This window comes from Artemia sp. Qi Xiang Cuo, chromosome 14 (genome assembly GCF_049724085.1).
Source record: "Artemia sp. Qi Xiang Cuo chromosome 14, ASM4972408v1, whole genome shotgun sequence".
NCBI classification, from domain to species: domain Eukaryota; kingdom Metazoa; phylum Arthropoda; class Branchiopoda; order Anostraca; family Artemiidae; genus Artemia; species Artemia sp. Qi Xiang Cuo.
Window position 1 is genome coordinate 12,282,899 of NC_142807.1, and position 15,108 is coordinate 12,298,006.

Sequence of the window (15,108 nt, forward strand, 5' to 3'; positions counted from 1 at the left end):
GATTATCAACCCAAATTTGAAAAAATTGAACACTCGCTGAAAACTCTTCGCAACCAAATTATAAATCAAGAAGAGAAAATCATGAAAATTGAGATGAAACTAGATTCATTTGAACAAGAAGTGCTGCTTGATTCGCTAATTTTGCATGGTGTTAAGCAACAGTCCGGATCTGACCTCCAATCAACAATCCTGCAAGTTTTCAAAACCAAAATTAACCTGACTGAAATTAATGTTGCCCAAATTAGGAACATCTACAGATTCAAAATATCCCCTGCTTTAACCGATGCATCCCTAATTGACAAAGTCCCTCCTGTTTTAGTTAAATTTGTGAATAGTGATATAGCGAAGAAAGTCTTCAAAGCAAAAGCTAGGTTAGCTTCAAGTGGAATTTTCCTATCGGAAGCATTGACAAAGAGGCAACGTGAGATCCTATATGCCGCTAAGGACTGATTTGGTCATAGAAATGTTTGGACTGATCGTGGGCAAATTTTGGCAAGGCCTAACGGTGAAAGTGTCACTAAAAAATTCATACTCTAGCCGACTGTGTTTAAGATTAAGTTTTTTTTTTTTTTTTTTTTTTTTTTTTTTTTTTTTTTGTTAGATATGTTTAGTATCTTGCCATTCATATATTCAGCGTATTTTATTTATCTTTTGCTTATTTTTTTTCTCTGTGCGTATCTGTCTAATGATTTACTTTCGTTCCAATTAACTTCAAGGAAATTTATGGATTTCAATAATTATTCTTTTTTGTTACATGCCTGTTCTCACAAGTCATTGCGTCAGTTTGGGAGTTTAATCCTTTGTTATCTTGAAAATAATTTTACTTGTATTGGTCTCATGGTACATTAATGCAGTGGAGCTTTAGCGTTATTTATTTTTTATTTCAGGAACTGAGTAGTATGATTAATGATTTAAGAAAGTTACTAAATTTGTCTGAAATTATTATTATTAATTTGTTCAATAATATAAAATGTATATGTATCTTACTTATTGGTATGATTATTGTGATTTTATTTATTTATTTATGTCGTTATCCTTTGCTCTGGTGAGTTTGGTCACGGAGCGGATCTACCATCCACCGTAAGTAAAATGATTAATTCTTTTAGTGACCAGGGTGATGTTAACTCTTTGGGGGAACGTTTTATTGAGTTAAAAAATAATCCTTTAGATACAGAAAGTATAATTGATAATTCAGTTGGAAGTAGAAATAGGAATTATAATGATCCTAATTCAGTTATTGAAAGTAAATATGTTTTGCAATTAAGTGGTTCTGCCTCTTCTAAACAAGATGGTATTTTCTCTGTGCTTTACCTAAACATTCAGGGACTTTGTTCCTCTTTTGATGAGCTGAAACGGATCGTCAGTGGGGTACCTCCGGATGTTATTGGTTGATGTGAAACTTTCCTGGATTCAAAAAAGGATATGCGTTTAGATATCCAAAGATTTAGGATGGAGAGGATGAACCGGAAACAGATGGCGAAAGGTGGCCTTGCCCTGTATATTGCCGATCATCTTACATATGATTTCTGAAGTGATTTGAAAAGAAATGAGGAAGGAATCTTTGAGTCTCTTTTTATTGACATTAAGTCAGGTTGTAAGGATTTAGTAGTCGGTTTGGTTTACAGATCCCCGAGTGGATCTATTCCTTCGTTTATGAAAATTCTGGAAGAGGTTTTGGACTTAGTCCAAAAGCATCCTTGCGAACTAAACCTAATGGGGGATTTCAACTTCAACCTGCTGGATCAATATTCTGCTTCGGCTGGAGATTTTTTGTCAATGATGCTTTCTGCGGGAACTCTACCTTCAGTTTGTATACCAGCCCGAGTTACTGAGATGCATGCATCACTTATTGATAATATTTTTTCATCACTAGATGTTTTAGATAATTTGGTGATGGTTAGTGATATTTCTGATCATTTCCCTGCTATTTCACGATATAGGACTGCTGATTGATCGCAGCGTAAAGCTTCGCCATCTAATCTCCCATTTTTCCGTTTTGGTGTCAGTGAGATCAGTCTACTTAAATCTCGTTTGACTGATCAGCCTTGGGATAGTTTGGATTCTGAATCTGATTTTAACCACTCTTTTGATTTCTTTTATGATTCAGTAAAAGATGGTATCCTAGAAGTTTGCCACCGGAATGCAAAGCCTCATACCTCGAAAAGGATAGTACTGCTGAAGCCGTGGATGACTCCAGGTCTCCATAAAAGCTGGATAAGGAAAAATTATCTGTGGAAACTATACAAGGCTTCGTCATCTGCTTCTCATCATCAGCGGTTCAAGGCTTATAGGAATATATTTAATTCTCTGTGTCGGAAGGCCAAGTCTCAGTATTATCACAGAAAATTTTCTGAATGTGGAAAGGATATTGGGAAGACATGGAAAATTATTAATTCTGTACTTAAACCTACTCCCCCTCTGCCTTCAGTTCCAACAACGCTGATAGTTGACGGTAAAATTGTCCAAGGAGAAGAAAATGTTCAGCTAGAGCTTACGTCTTATTTTGCTAATATAGGAAAAATGACTGCTTGATCTGTGAGCTCTAGAACTCCTCGTTGCGATTTCAGAGCCTATCTTGGACCCCCATGTTTGAAGTCAATGGTCTTGAACCGTGTTTCCGAGCTTGAAGTAACTCGGATCATAAATGCACTTAAAGGTTCATCGTCTTCAGGGTCAGACAGAATTACTTTAAGGCTTATCCATGCAATTCTGCCTGCTATTCTGTCACATTTAACTATGATTGTCAATCTGTCTTTCGAGAAAGGAATTGTCCCTGAATCACTCAAGCGAGCTAAGGTTATAGTACTGTATAAAGGTGGGTCCCGGAGTGATCCTGCTAATTATAGGCCAATTTCTCTTCTATCTGTTTTCAGCAAAATTTTTGAGAAGGCTATGCTATCCAGGCTTCTTAGTTTTCTGGATGTCAAAATATTTTTCCATGATTTCCAGTTTGGATTCCGAACGAATCACTCTACAGAGCATGCTTTTGCATCTCTCTTGAATTTCATTCATTCGGCAATAGATTTTGGTCTTGTCCCGGCAGCTTTATTTTTGGATGTTCGTAAAGCTTTTGATTCTTTGACTCATCAGATTATTCTTTGGAAATTATTGCATATTGGTATAAGATCAAATGTTTTCTCTTGGTTTGAATCATATCTTTCTGGTAGACTTATTTCAATTGATCCGCTTTTCCAAAGCCCTTCTGAAGTAGAATATGGTGTCCCCCAGGGATCTGTTCTTGGCCCCGTTTAATTTCTGATTTATGTCAATGATCTTATTTCAGCAGTCAAGAACACCAGTCCTCTAGTATGCTGCAATCTTTGTCATCCGGATGTTCCTTTGTTTCCCAATGCTACTTCTAATGAAGATTGCCCTAGTTGCTTTTGCTGACGACAGCACTTTTGGGACTCTAGGGAGGACGGAATGTGATGTCAGATCTAATCTGGTGGCACTATTTGAGAGAGTAGTTTCATGGTTTGAGGCGAATTTCTTGGCCTTGAATGTTACCAAGTCACATTTTCTTATTTTTTCTCGAATTGGTGTAGCTTTCCCTCAACTGACACAGCTTCAGGTGTCACAAGGCTCCTTGTGTAGACCAAAGAATCGGTTGGTCCGGTATCTTGGTATCCTGCTTGATGAGAACCTTTCGTTTAGACACAATATAGCCATGATTAGGGTTAAGGTCTCACGGAGTTTGGGTGTCATTCGAAAACTCAAACACACCTTTCCTGGATCTATTCTGAAGCTTCTTTTTTTCTGCCTTGTCCAGTCATATGTCTCTTATTGCCCCATAATATGGATGTCTACTTTTCCTTCTACACTGCGGTCGCGTTCTGTCAAGTATTATAAAAAACCGCGTCTGGTTATTGACACCAACTGTGCTTCACCAAGACCGCTTCTAAATCTACAGTCTATCTACATTCTTTCTTGTGCTTCTTTTGTTTTTCATCAGCTTCATGGCGATCTTCCAAAATCCCTTCGAAAAACTCCTCAGTTTATTTCTGATTCAGCTCCATATAACCTTCGTTCGTCACATAATATCTGCATTCCTCCTACTCCCACTGTGCGGTCTGATTTCAATCCCCTCATCGCTTGTCATCAGGTTTGGAACTCCCTGCTTCTTCAGTACATAAATACCACTCCTTTGGCACTTTAAATAGTATTATTAAGGACCATTTAGTTAATAATAAAACTTAATAATTTTTTTTTTTTTTTTTTTTTTTTTTTTTTGGTGGAGTTGATGTCCCCTGAATGTTTAGTTCTGTTTTATGGTGGTCTTCTCTGCGCTATGACTCCCAGACCTCAGGTATGACTATCAATATTTATTGCTGAAACTTGTATAGTTCACTAAGGAGTAGCCTTCATGAAGACGGGTTAAATTCTATTGCTTTCGCACCATTTTATTACAGTCCAATAATTATAAGCCTTATGACTGAAATAACCCATAAACCTCAATTTTGCTACCTAGCCTCAGAAATAAGCAGAGCTGATTCAATTGGAATTTATATAGTTTTAAATACAAGCTAAAAGGGCTGTACATGGCTTAAGTTTTGATTTTTTAATATTTTGGATAAGAGTTATGAATAATATCGTAACAGCTATTATGATGTTGGTTCTACCTGACAATACACATAATTCTGTTTCGACGATAGGGATTCGCTTATAGTAATAATAATATAATTTTTTTTTTTTTTTTTTTTTTTTTGTGGTTCTATTTAATATAATTAATAAATTTAGTTTATTTATTCTAATTTTTTCTATAGTTTCCAGTTTATCTATATTTTCTTTTCTTCTCCTTCATATGTGAGTAAGTGATCATTTTAAATTTTCTTTTGTTTTTTATCTCTGAGTATGTAATTCATGTGTCGTCCCTCTTTGTACAGGCCAATGAGCCTTTGAGGGATTAATAACATGTAATATTATATGTGTATTTACTGAAGAATAAAACTTATCTTATCTTATCTAAGGGGGACGATTTCCCTATTTCGTTGTTTTATCTTTTCTAGTCGTCTATCTATGATATATTCAATAAGTTTGATTGGGTAAACATTGCAGAAAAGAATATCCCTTGACATAGTTTAATTCAGAATTTTTATGATTACGGGAACAAATTTTTAAAACTCTGTCGACTAAAAAGATTATAACCCCTCTTTTCACAGAAGGAGGGTGATGGGAAGAGAAATGTAGATATCGATCATTATGAGTCGGCTTTCTGTGTATAGAAAATTCGAGGCTAGGAGTAGTTTTTATAATGAAAACATCCAAGAATGTCAGCTTACTCAAATCTTCGAGTTCCATTGTAAACTGGAGATTAGAATTAAAAGAGTTCAAATGTGCCAAAAAATCTCTTAGGGAGTCTTGTCCATGTTCCCAAACAGAAAGGATATCATCAACGAAACGAAACCAGATAGAGGGTTTTAAGTGGAAACTATTCAAAGCGGACTGTTCTACGAAATCCATGTATAAATTTTCCAAATAAGGAGACAAGACAGCGCTCATGGATAAACCCATTATTTGAAGAAAAATTTTTTTTCGGAATTTAAAATACGAGGAGAACTTGTTGAAAAGACGAACAAGGGTCATGATTGTATCAATTTCCAAAGTTTTGTAATCCGACCAAGCTGAATTTTCCTCTAATTTTCTTTGTAAGGCCTGCTCACATTTATGGACATCGCATGAAGTGTACATAGAAACTGCATCAAAACTAGATAAAATAGTTTTTTCTGTTTTACTTTGATTTTTTAACTTCTCAACAAGATCTATGGAGTTTTTATATAGGATTTCTGTGTGCTTAAAAGAGGCTTAAAAATGGTGGCTAAAAAACTTCCTATACTCGTAGCTGGAGAACTATAACATACTACAATAGGATGTAACGGAATACCTTTCTTATGGATTTTAGGCAGACCATAAAACGTTGGGGCTGAACAACCTTTGGGGTAAAATTTTTCGTACATTTGAGGGGTAATTAGTCTAGTATCTTTTAAAATTCCTAGTTCTTTTCTCAACTGCTGTGTGTATTTGTCCGTGGGATAAATTTTTATTTCTTTTTAAATATTTTTATCCATTAAAAGGGTGTTAACTTTTAATTCATAATCTGCAGAGTTCATAATTACAACTGTGTTTCCCTTTTCCGCTCTCGTAATCACTGTGTTTTTGTCTTTTTTTAAGTTTCGGAGGATTTGAATTTCTTTCTTTGATTGAGTTGAAAGTGACAAAGATGGCCTATAATAAAGAATACTGTTTACAATTTCACCTCTGGGTAGGTCTGTATTTTCGACTTCACCATGAGAGCTAAAAATAGCAGACTCCACGCCCGTAATAATTTTTAATGTATTTACGTGTGTTTGAGCCATTGCAAATTTTGGTCCTTTTGAAAGAATACTTAGCTCCTTTGATGTAAAAATTTTAGAGGATAGGTTTTCAGAAGGAGGACCAGGACAAAATCTAGTAAGGAAAATCCGTGTTTGTTGAAACTGTTGAAATTCCGCTTTTGAGAATTTTTTCTATAAACGAGTTTTTACTAAATGGAATATGTGTCTGAAAGACTTATGTGAGATTTGTAAAATCAATTGAAAATCTTGAGGGGACAAAATCTGATACAATAAGTATTTGGAATTTAGTATTTTATTACTAAGGACTATACTGGGTAGTGGTGTCTACAGAATCCCGTGTTCATGTGGGAAATTTTACATTGGTAGGACCCATCAACAACTAGGTGAGCGTTTGCATGAGCACAAAATTTCAATAGATAAGTCCCTGAGATTAAAAAATAACAATGACGACTTTGATTCGGCATTGGCTTCACATATTTTCGTAAATCCGACCCATCTGGTTCTTTTTGACGAGGTAAATTTAATATCAGCTGTAAATGGCCTACCACAAACTTTTAAAGAGGTAATTGAGATAAAAAAAAATACATGAACCAAAATTTACTAATAAATAGAGATACTGGAGATATTTCTTTAAGCCCAATTTACGACAGTTTGGTTTTGAAGGACTCAATCAATATTTTCACCCAGTGTAACTTAAAAGAACCTATTTGAATATCTAATGAAAACCGAAACTGTAGAACAGCTAAAAATATTGCAAGGCAAAAGATTCTTGCTCAATCATCTTGGTAAACTCTTTTTCATTGATTCCTACCTGGTTTCTATTTAGTGTCTGTTCTGTCTTTGTCGGGTAAACTTCGAAAGGTTAGATTTTCCTTTTTTTTCTTTTTCTTTTTTGTTTAGCACTGAGGACGACTCGGCGGAGGTCCTTGTCGAAATAGTTGCTTATTTCTTCTTCTTCATGGTTTTCCACTGGCTGACAAAATCCTCGTTTTTTCAAATTTTTTTATTTTATTTTTCATTTTGTTAATTTCTTTCCTCTCTGAGTTTCAGAAATCTACAATAATATATAATAAGATACTTAGACAATTAGAATAATCCGTCAATATTCCAAGGTATTTCTAATAAGATAACAAACGGGCTGAGGTTCGCCCTGCAAGTCAAAGAGTGTGTCTTCAGTCTCAAAAATCTGAGTATATATATGAAAACCCAACACCATCCATCCAGCTCATTGACGTACTTAGCCAGGAAATTGGTTATTGAGCAAGTTCCCTCCAAGCTTACACATTCCAGGATGTTGACCGTTATCTTAATAAAAAGTGGTATTTAGAAACTTTTGTATTTGCGTCATAATTTTTTTACTAAATTCCAAATTGACTTAATTAGAAAGCTTCACCACACAAGCTTTTGATTATGTTGATAGAAGGGCTTTAGTAAAGGTTTTATCCTTGTATGGTATGCCAGACAAATACATTAAAGTGATTAGTGCTATGTACGAGAATAACACTGCTGCGGTTAAGGTAGGAAATGAGGTTAGCAGCTGGTTTTGTATTAAATAAGGAGTTAAGCAGGGTTGTGTTCTATCCCCATTTATATGTGTTAGTTTGATGGACTTTGTCTTAAGGAGCACAGGAAAGGCAATGAGAGACCACGGAATCAAATGGGGAGGAAAAAGTCTCCTTCACTTAGATTATGTTTATTATTTAAGCATCCTAGATGAAAGTGTGAGCAAAATGAATGAAGTTGCAGAGGTTTTGCGAGTTCAGGGTGCTAGAATAGGTTTGAAAATTAATGTTAAGAAGACTAAGTCACTAGGCTAGGAATAAGTAAAGATGAAAGGGTAAAGTTATGTAATGAAAAGATTGATCAAGTGGACAGCTTCACTTACCTTGGTAGCATTATTAGTAAAGATGATGGGAGCAATGAAGATGTAAAAAGTAGAATAGGCAAGGCTCATGGTGTTTTTTCACAGTTAAAAAAAGTTTGGAAGAATAGGAAGATAAACTTGCAAACCAAGATTAGAATATTAGAAGCTACAGTGATGACAGTGGTCAAATATGGCTCTGAAGCATGGGCGCTCCGAAAAGCGGATGAAGATTTGCTAGATGTTTTCCAGAGAAATTGGTTAAAGATTGTTCTGGGTACCCAACTGACTGGGACCCTATTTCAAACAATAGTTTACACGAAAAATTTGGCTCAATACCGTTCTCTAGGGCTATAATGAAAGAATGGTTGAGGTGGCTAGGGCAAGTTGTGCGGATGAAGGATGACAGATTGCCGAAGATTGTTCTTTCTGGCCAACCGTCTAGGGCTAAACTGAAAGTAGGTCGTCCTTGTCTAGGGTGGGAGGACTTCATAAAGATAGATTTAAAGGAAATAGGAACTTCATTGGCGGGTGTAAAAAGGGAGGCTTTGAATAGATTGGGATGGAGGACGAGCGTAAGTAGCTGCGTTGGCCTCAGGCGGCTTGGTGCTGCGGTGAGATGTCAGTAGTAGTAGTAGTATGCGCAAGGGTTCTCGAACAGTAATTTTGGGATCGACCGTGGAAGATTTTGCTTTCTCAATCATTTTCAGTGCTGCAGCTTTTGACCTGACCACAAGCTTCCGTTCGTTTTTAGATTTGCGAAGTTCACTTATGCCACTTGCATTTTCACTGAAACTGTCTATGAAAACTTTTCGGTCATTTGGGCCACTGACTTCCTCGGGGGATTTTTGAAGACAACATAATAGGAAGGATTTTTGGCTTGGACGTTTCAGGTGCACTACGACTGCTTGTGAAATTACTGTCGGCTGGAGTGGACTGGGCAGCTAAATAACTATCAAGCTTCCGAGAAAATTCATTTACTTTGGCAGTAACTGTTGCATTCACCGCATCACCGATGACCGGAATCGAGCAGGGGTTAAAGATGACGAATCTTGGCATGCTCACATTCTTTTTCGCGGCTGCTATAAGAAGTTTGCATGTTTCAATGATATTGCCTTCATCTTCAGATTGGGTCACAAAACGATTCGTAATATTCAATGTATTTGGGAAAAATATGACATCAGGGGAGGGGGTAGTTGCCCTCCAATCCCTTTTACTCTTAAAAAATACACTGGTACTTCCGATTACCAATCCAACAAGCCCCCTCCAAAGTTCACACGACAACGCCTTCTATAAGAACCTTATATACCCCTAGGGCACAACTTACAACCGTTGTCCTGAGGGCTAAGAGAGGGTTGTCATCCTCAAAAGCATACTTTCCAGATTTTCCGACTACACTGAACAAAATGGCTATCTCAAAATTTTTATTGGTTGTGTTTGGGGAAATTAAGGGCTTGGATGGGGGTGGGGCTGTTTTCCCTCCAATCACTTTCAACTATTATAAAGGGCACTAGCGCTTTCAATATCAAATTGAATGACCTCCTTTGAAGTTATTATGAAAACTCTTTCTATACGCAGGGCCCTCGTCTAAAAAAAAACAAAAACAAAGAAATGAATTAATAAATAATACATTTTTGCCAAGTCACCCTGACAGCTGGGGGGGGGGTCTGATCTTCAAAGACACAACTACTGGACATTTCAACTACGCTGAACAAAATTACCATCTCAAAATTTTGATTAGATGCCTTCGGTAAAATTATGGGCGTTTGGGGGATGTTTGCCCTTCAATCATTTTTTACTATTAAAAAGGGCACTCTTAAAAAAGCACTGGAACTTCCGATTACCGACCCAATGATCCCCCGACGAAGTTAATACGACCACTCTTTCTATGAGAACCTTATATTGCCCCAGGGTAGAACTTATAACCCTTGCCATGAGAGCTGGGGAGGGGTTGTCATCCTCAATTACACAATTTCCGGACCTTTTAACTACGCAGAACAAAATAGCTATCTCAAATTTTTGATTGAATGTTTATGTGGAAAGTATGGGCGTGGGTGGCTGTTTTCCCTCCAACCAATTTTAAATATTAAAAAGGGCACTCACCCTCTCAATTTCCAATCTTTTTGAAGTTTCTACGACAAATCCTTCTATACGAAGAAATCTAGTCGAAAAAAAAATCCAAAACACCAGAAAACAAATAAATAATTCATTGTCCCCACATCGCTCTTTATTTAGGCCGATTTTATACATACAAAATATTGAGAAGAAATCTGAACTAAATCAGAAAAAACTAAGTGCACACACATTGCCAAAAGAGCGTATCTCAAGAATGGATTTGAGTATTGAGTTGGATTTTTCAGAAAATCGTCAAAGGGGAAGATCAATTGATCAAAAGAGGATATGTGCATGCTACTTTTCAATCAATCAATCAATCAAACGGAGTTTATTTTAAAAAGAAAACAAAATAAAATAACATAAAAGACACTGCTCTGTCACACATTGGACGCTGAGACCTATAAATTATAAATATTCATAACTACGTATCATGCTGAACGGCTCTCACTTCACTCCCAAGACAACCACACGCCTCCTCCTCAATTACTTATTATTTCCTTAACTATTGGGTTCCTCCCTCCCCCCGGACAAACAGTCATCTCACTTAAAATACTATAAAATAATAAAAATAATCTTAAATACTATAACTTATCTTAATCCAAATTAACCTCTAATTAATTGGCCTTTCACTAAATAGCTAGTATCACTGCCACATTTTAGCAACTTGTATGGCTAAGAGCATTAAGATGAAAATAACAAAAATATGTAAATATAGAGGTTATCAAAAGGATATATCAGCAATGTCATTGCAGCGGCTAATTTCATTAAGTTAAAACTTCCTGGACTTAATTGATGATGTTCAAATCAACAAAAGGCACAACATTACTATTAATTAATTTAAGAAGCTTTTCCACAAAATAAGTTTTTCAAAGAAAAGTAAAGAACTCCATTAAACAAAAATGAACAAAAATAAGATCAAATAACCTACCAACCGTGAAACTACAACAAATCAGCATCGATAAATAAATGAAACCCAAAACGAACAGATATTATAATAATTAACCGAATCAAACTCAAAACGAGCAGAAATTAAAATAAGTTTGGCGCAAAACCCCTATGCCTTCCCAAGGCCAGAACAAAATTTGCACTTTATTGAAAAAATATAAATGTTTTTACTTTTATAACTTTTATAAATCAAATAATATTAACATTTTGATTACTAAATATCAGTATATATATATTAAACTGACAATGCACATTCACTTGTATTTTTTCAGTAAAGTGCAAATTTTGTTCTGGTCTTGGGATGTTATAGGGTTTTGTGCTCAACTTATGTTAATTTCTGCTCGTTTTGAGTTTGACTCGGTTAATTATCGTGGATAATTAACCTCTAGTGGACCTGAAATGGAAAACTTGATACCATTCGCAAAAAAATCTGCTTACTTTCTTTGATAGCTTGGATACACTGACGCTATTTTGATTTGGTTAAATTTTAAGAGCAGAAATGGGAGGGTTGGCGTGGGAGGGTGGGAGTGGAAGGAGGATTATTTGCCCTCAAATCACTTTCGACTATCAAAAAGGGCATCAACCCTTTCTATTTTCAATCGAATGAGCCCTTTTCGAAGGTCCCACGACAACTCTTCGATACGAAGTGCCCTGGTCTAAACAACAACAAAAAATAATATATCATACCCACTTCGATCTTTACTATATAAATGTCAAGCCTTCCAATCACTTTCGACTATTAAAAAGGGCACTAGGCCTTTAGATTTCCAATCGAATGAGCCCTTTTGGAAACGACAACGCTTTCTATAAACACCTTATATGCCCCTAAGGCATAAATTACAATCCTTACCCTAAGGTCTTTTAGGGTGGTTGTCATCCACTGAGACCCGAATTTCCAGAACGTTCAACTACGTTAAGCAACATGACAATCTCAAAATTTTGATTGGATGTGTTTGGGGAAATGGCGGGCGTGAGAAGGGTGTTAGTCGCCTTCCAATCACTTTCGACTATTAAAAAGGGCACAATCCACTCAAATTACAATTGAATGAGCGCTTTTCGAAGTTTCTACGACAACTTCTTCGATACGAAGTCCCCTGTTCTAAAGGAAAAAATTAATACATAATGCATTGTGCCAACATTGTTCTTGTATGCCCTCAGGGCATAACTTAAAACCCATGCCCTTAGGATTGTGGGGGAGTATCCCCCTAAAAAATATATTTTCTATCTGGAAATCAACTACGCTGAACAAAATGGCTATATCAAATTTTTTATTGAATTTGTTTAGGGGAATGATGGGCGTGCGGGGGGGGGGGGTTCTAGCTGCCCTCCAATCACTTTCGACTATTAAAATGGCACTAGCCCTTTTAATTTCCTATCGAATGAGGCTTTTTTGAAGTTTCTACGATAACACCTTCTATGAAAACCTTAAATGCTCCCAGGGTATAACTTAAAACCTGAGGGTTGTGGGGGAGTTTCCTCCTCAAAAACATATTTTCTATCTGGAATTCAACTACACTGAACAAAATTGTTGTATCAAAATGTTGATTGGATTTGTTTGGCCGAATGAGGAGCGTGGGGGGGGGGGCTAGTTGCCCTTTTGAAGTATTTATGAAAAACACTTTTTTAAAAACCTTCTATGCCCCCAGGGCAAAAATCAAAGACTATGTCCAGAGGGCTTTGGGGGAGTATCCTCCTCAAAAACTAATATTCTCTCTGGAAATCAACTACTCTGCACAAAATGTTTCTTTCAAAATTTTGATTGGATGTGTTGTGAAGAGTTAGGGGCGTGGGGGGGGGGCTATTGGACCTCCGATCACTTTTAAATATTAATCAGGGCATCTGTCCTTTAAATTCTCAATCAAATTACCTTTTTTTGAATTTTGCACGACATCACATTATATAAAAATCTTAAATGCACCCTGGGAAAAATTTAAAACACGGGACCCGTGGGCTGGGGGGGAGTGTCCTCCTCAAAAAAAAATCTTACATCTGGAATCCAACTCCACTGCATAAAATTGCACCCCAAAATTATTATTGATTGTGGGGGGTGACCTAAGGGGCGTGGGGGGGGGCTAAGTACTATCTACTAAAGTTCTACGTTTCGAAATGGCACTGTCCCATTTAATTTACAATCGAATTAAGCCCTTTTGAATTTTCTACTACCACACCTTCTATGAAAACCTGAAAGAATCCCTCAAGATAACTGAGACCCCTGTGAGCTGTGGGGGAGTGTCGTCGTCAAAAACGTATTCCCTATATTGAAATAAACAGCAATTAAGAAAATTGGCAATTCAAAATTTTGATTGGATGGGTTTGGGGAAATGAGGGGTGTGGGGGGAGGGGCTAGTGGTACTCGACTGAATTTTGACTATTAAAATGGGCATATCACGGTGAATGTGAAAACGTGTAAGCCTCTTTTGAAGTTTCTAGTTCAACGTCCTGTATAAAAACCTTATATGCCCCCAGGAAATAATTTCAAACCCTTGACCTTAGGGTATGGGAGGATTGTCCACCTCAAAAACAAATTTTCTATATGTAAATCTACTACGCTGAACAAAATTGCTATCTCAAAATCTTGATTGGATGTGTTTGGGGGAATGATGGGCTTCGGGGAATGGCTAGTTGTCCTCCAATCCCTTTCGACTATTAAAAAGGGCACTAAAACTCTAAATTTTCAATCGAATGAGCCCCTTTTGAAGTTTCTATGACGACCCCCTCTATACGAAGTGCCCTGCTCTAAAAGAAAAATATAATAAATAGTACATTGTGCCAACATCGTTCTTATATGGCCTCAGGGCATAACTTAAAACCCTTGCTCCGAGGTTTGTGGGGGAGTGTCCTCCTCAAAAACATATTTTCTATCTGAAAATCAACTACGCTGAACAAAATGGCTATCTCAAAATTTTGATTGGATGTGTTTGGGGAGCTGAGGGGCGTGGTGGGGGGCTAGTTGCCCTCCAATCACTTTTGACTTTTAAAATGGGCACTAGCCACTCCAATTTCCAATCGAATGAGACTTTTTCGAAGTTTCTACGACAACTCCTTCGATACGAAGTGCCCGGGTGGAAAAAAAACACATTGTGCCCACATCGTTCTTTACTTAGGCAGCGCTAGCGCGCTGCCTATGATACTACAACTACAGTTACTAAAACTATGACGCTAACGGTGTTAAGGTGAAATTTTTTTGGGAATATTTCGTTTGAGTTTCAATTAAACAGAAACAATATGCACCTAAGTTTTTGAAAGGGCATGTAAGAAGTATTATAGGTGGCGCTGCTCTATAATAACTAGAAATATCATTGAAAGATTTAAAGGAGATAACTCAATTCAAGATTAAAAGTTCAATGTCCTTTTCAAGAGTAAAATAGATTGAAGGGCAGGCAGCCCTCCTCCCAACCAATCGTATTCATTTTCCAAAAATATGCAATCAAAACTTTGAGACAGCTATTTTATTCAGCATAGTAAAACAGTTCAGCGGCTATGTCTCTAGGAATATTAAATGTGTCCATCCCCCACAATTATGCAATTGGTCCATTATGCTTTAAATCTATTTTTGCTTTAAAACTAAATCAAAAGGCGCTGTGTGTATGGTTACCAATAAAAAACCGCAGCATTGTGACGAGAACGACTGTGGGTATTAATTTGAAACTTACGGGACTACTACTAAAACTATGTCTGGTCTTTCAGTTTAAACAAATTAAAAAAGTGAAAGAGTAACCAGGCTGTCAAAGAGCATAGATAGATTTTCTTCGGAATGATATTAAGTTTTATTTGTCAGGTCAACTTGAGGAGGTATATACTTAAAGAAAAAATATATCTCCGTCAGGATTAAAAAATATTGAAAAAGTTTCTCCA